The sequence below is a fragment of the Asparagus officinalis genome, chromosome 7, assembly GCF_001876935.1.
Source record: "Asparagus officinalis chromosome 7, Aspof.V1, whole genome shotgun sequence".
In the NCBI taxonomy this organism is placed as follows: Eukaryota; Viridiplantae; Streptophyta; class Magnoliopsida; order Asparagales; family Asparagaceae; genus Asparagus; species Asparagus officinalis.
Window position 1 is genome coordinate 31,581,667 of NC_033800.1, and position 4,286 is coordinate 31,585,952.

Sequence of the window (4,286 nt, forward strand, 5' to 3'; positions counted from 1 at the left end):
TTCGCCCGCCAGGTCGACCGCTAACTCCCAGAAGCTCAGAAACGATCTGTCCATGAATGCGGTCGACCGCCAGAATCCCGCAGCCGATCGCCAAACTCTCAAAAGCACACTCATGCCTGTCCAAGCAGTCTTCTCCATATGCTCGCCATTTCTACAACAAAGAGAATGACTTTCTCAACACTAACACATCCCTTTTTATAGCCTTTTTTCTTTAATATTTTCAAAAATACCAATTAATATTATTAGCAATTTTCAAGAGAACCTTTCAAGCTTCCAATACATGCACCTTTCAAGCTTCTATAGTCAACATGTTTTCATCTATATCATTTTGAGATTTATGGAGAATCCCAGCATATCCTCCCTCAAAACAAATCTCCAACACCTCAATGTCATCGACTGTCGCTAACATTGACCACGCATCACTGCTCGTCATCACATCTCTATCGGTCGTCATTCCTCTATCGATATTTGTGAGTTGCCCTCACGATTGTCCTCCATTACCAATTGCCATAGCTGGTCTTTAAAGCTCACTGCCACCGTCCGCTATCCCTTGCCCACTGATACACTGCTATCCAATCACTACACTTTCTTGAAAGCTCCTCAATGTGAGTCATCGCTGCTCTAAGCCTCGTATGTATTGCACGTCTTAGAACTTTCGTTCAATGTCAGCCATCTCCATGGGGATACCACTTTCAATGTTGCAATCACTTCATTCAACAATATATTTGTTCAACTTTGGATAACGGCTTTGCAAATGACCCCTTCCATTGTGCTTGACAAACTCCTCCCTACAGTATGCTCCACCATACTCATAAACTCTGATGATCTTAACTCTGATACCACTATTGGGGATTAATGAAGCACACAAGCAACACACACAATAAGGAACACAAACACCAACACAACACAACACAAAGTATTTTTAAACGGTTCGCCCAAACATGCCTACATCCACGATCTCTCATCCGCTACTTTAACAAACTAGTATACTCCATACAAATGATACAAGTTTTGCATGGACAAACTTGAAAACCCCCGCACATCTCATATATGTCAAGGAACCTGAGAACATAGATCACTCAAAAGCTCCAAGGCCAACCATCACGCTATATTACTCAAAGAGGATAATAACACCAATCACTCAAAAGAGTTCAAAGAGGGTCTTCCTTCTCACAAAGAGGATGAATTTCTCAACACTAACACATCCTTTTTTATAGGCTTTATTCTTTACTATTTTCAATGACCAATTAATACTCTTGGCAATTTTCAAGTTTCCAATGCATGCACCCTTTAAACTTTTATGGTCAACTTGCGTTTCATCTACCTCCTTTTGAAATTTGAGGGGAATACCAACATACCTCAAGATAGCAACAGTAAATCAGAGATGCTAAACTCCATGGAATTTGGAACCTGTGACAAGAGAGAGAACTTGGGAACTGAAACTGTTATCTATTGGGAACCTGATTTCTCCATGACCTAACAAGCCTGCTGTGGTCCATACCCATCATTTTGATCGCAGAATATCTGAGAACAGAACCATTGCAATGGTGAATGCAAAAGGCATTGGAATATAATAGCCTTGGGTGGTTGCTAGGTTCTTCATTACCTGAAAAACATGGTGCAGCAAATTGGCAGTTTGCTGGATTCTAGTTCCAGGCATTAACTTTTATCGATCCTCCATCGGCTGTCGAACTTATTGGGGGAACCTACTAATATGATGATGTTTCAAAAGCCTGAATTGACATAGAAGTCATATTGTAAAAGGTAATTCTTATTCATATGTAACTGACAAAAAGAATACTTCAATGAGTAGTCCAGTTAGAAGAGATAAACCGGAAAGATTAAAATATTCTTTGAATAAGGTGCTAATAAATATCTGAAGGACATGCTATGTTCAGATGGAAAAGGGTTTTAAGTATTGGAGTGTGAAGAGTTTGATTAGAATCTATTTTTGACTGAAGAGTCTCAAGAATCTTCTTAACGTAGTAACCTAATTAGAAGTATTTTGAACAAGTTAAAAGACAGTTTGCCTCTAGTATATACCCTAATAGTTCAAATTGTTAGGGCCCACAAACTAATATAAACCTGGTCTAATTCTGAGTGTTGACCATTCAACCTTGGAGTTATACCATGTTTAGATTTAATACTCAGAAAAACTATAAACCTGATCAGTTCTGTATAGCAAATATCTAGAATGTATAGTCTACTGAACCTTCCTGTCAAACACATAAATTAGAAATAGTCTCTGCAATCCCTAAGTATTGCCATGTATTGCTAACATCATTTCTATATAAAATACTATAAGACTTGAATCTTAAAATTGATGGTGAATAATTATTTAAGTTTGAATTTTTGTCTATAAGACTTTATAAACATGGCTAAGCCTATTTGCAACTTTACTGTTTCCCACTTGGATTGACTTTGTCAGCTCAAAACCAAACATTTGAGTTCCTGAGCGGTGAGCTCCTCAAACTTCCACCAGAATTCCAATCTTAGAACCAAGTCCAATCACCACAACACAGAGATCTATCTGATTGGAGGGCAAGGATCTCTTCATGCTGTTATCCCAATCAATCCGTAGTCCTTTATAACTAGAGGCCCCAATCTTCACTAAGCAAAAGATTAGATTCCAGCGTTGTCGAATTCAATTGGGTCCATTAAGGTCAATTTCAGACCATTTTCCTGGTGCAATGACTTTTACACTGTAGAAAGAGAGGCCCACTGATTTGATTGGACGAAGAAGGCAGACCCCAAGCCAAGGAGGGGGCTGATTCTGGCTGTGCAAAACGCTGGTGCTGTCGGTGAGGAATGAATAGAGCCATGTGCTGTGCACACGGGTTCTTCTGTGCTGTGGCCTACGCTAAACAGGGATATGATGAGACTTGTTGGGTACAAGGAATCTTGCACAGAAGAAAATAAGAATAAAATTTTTTAGCAGACACGAGATGCCTTCTACTAGTTGAGAACACTGATCCAGGTGTAAGTTTGAGTACTGCTTAAGTACCTACCCGCATCCCCAGTGTGGTTTGTAAGGTGAAGGGCTCTATTTATTGATCTCCATAATAGTGTGATAATATATAGAGAGAGCAATATGGAGGTAATTTGTACTAAGCACAAGTTTTTATGTTTGGTAGTTGTTAGAAGAAAGTATGAATATTAGTTTAGTCTCACATTGTCTGTGAGACTAATTTATAACTAATTCATCTCTATAAATCATAAAATATAGAGTGAGGGAAAACTCTCCCAAGAAATTTTTTTCTCTCCAAATTTTAACATGGTATCAGAGCCTATTCCTAACCCTAACCCTAATACTAATCCAAATTCCTAAGCCTAACTCTAACCCTAGGCAGTCGTCTCTCTCCAAAACCTTAGCTGTCAAAACCATATCCGCTTTCTCCAAAACCCTAGCCGCCTCTCTCCAAAACCCTAGCCAACAAAACCCTAGCCGTCAAAACCTTACAGCCGCCTTACCGTCCTCATCTTTCTCGTCCTCACCATCATCATCGCCATCATATTCCTCGACAACTCTTCGTCCTCGTCCATCTGATCCACGTCCTCGTCCTCGAGCTTCTCTCACCCGACGCGACAACTCCCACCCGATGCCGCTCGCCGCCGCCATGCCCGCCGCTCGCCGCTCTCTTTTTGTTTTCGGATTTGAATCAGATCTGTGAGTTGTCTTGTAAAAAAAACACCTTCGGGTTACATCTTAACCTTCAGGTTCTTGATATTTGTAATGACCGTAAATTTCTAATACGGGTTTAAATAATTTCTTAGTATTTAAATATTAAATATTATTTTTCTAAAAGAGTATTTGTATTTTTTTCAATTTTTCTAGAATTTTCTACGATTTAAAAATACGGTATTATTTTATTTTAATGGTTTTGCTAATTATAAATTTAATTGTTTCGGTAAAATTTTTAAATTAATAGTTAATTATTCATTATTGTTATTTTAACCATAAATTTTAATATTTATTTGAATAAATTTTATGATATTTTTAAATTATTTAAAGGGGTATTTTTCTCTATGTTTTTCTTCTCACCGGTATTTCACTCTGTATCTCTCTCTCTCTCTCTTCATCTCTCTCTCTCCCCTACCCCACTTCCCCAATTCACTCCCTAAATCCCGCACTCCCATCACCTCGTGTTTCCCCCAACTCCTCCTCAAAAATCCCCCACGTCACTCTCAATCTCACTCTCATTTCTCTCTCTCTCTCTCTCTCTCTCTCTCTCTCTTTAACTCTCTCGTACTCCTCTCTCTCTCTTCGTTCTCCTTCTCTCACAACC

At 38.9% G+C, this 4,286-nt stretch overlaps 1 long non-coding RNA gene across 1 annotated transcript in view; it reads right to left on the bottom strand.

The window, feature by feature from the left end:
- Positions 288-4,286, bottom strand: part of LOC109848278 — a 38,692-nt gene continuing 34,693 nt past the window's right edge. The window contains exons 3-4 of the long non-coding RNA XR_002248758.1: positions 1,607-1,733; positions 288-1,524 (exon numbers count right to left, since the gene is read on the bottom strand). This is a non-coding gene — a long non-coding RNA (uncharacterized LOC109848278). The remainder of the gene's footprint in view (positions 1,525-1,606; positions 1,734-4,286) is intronic.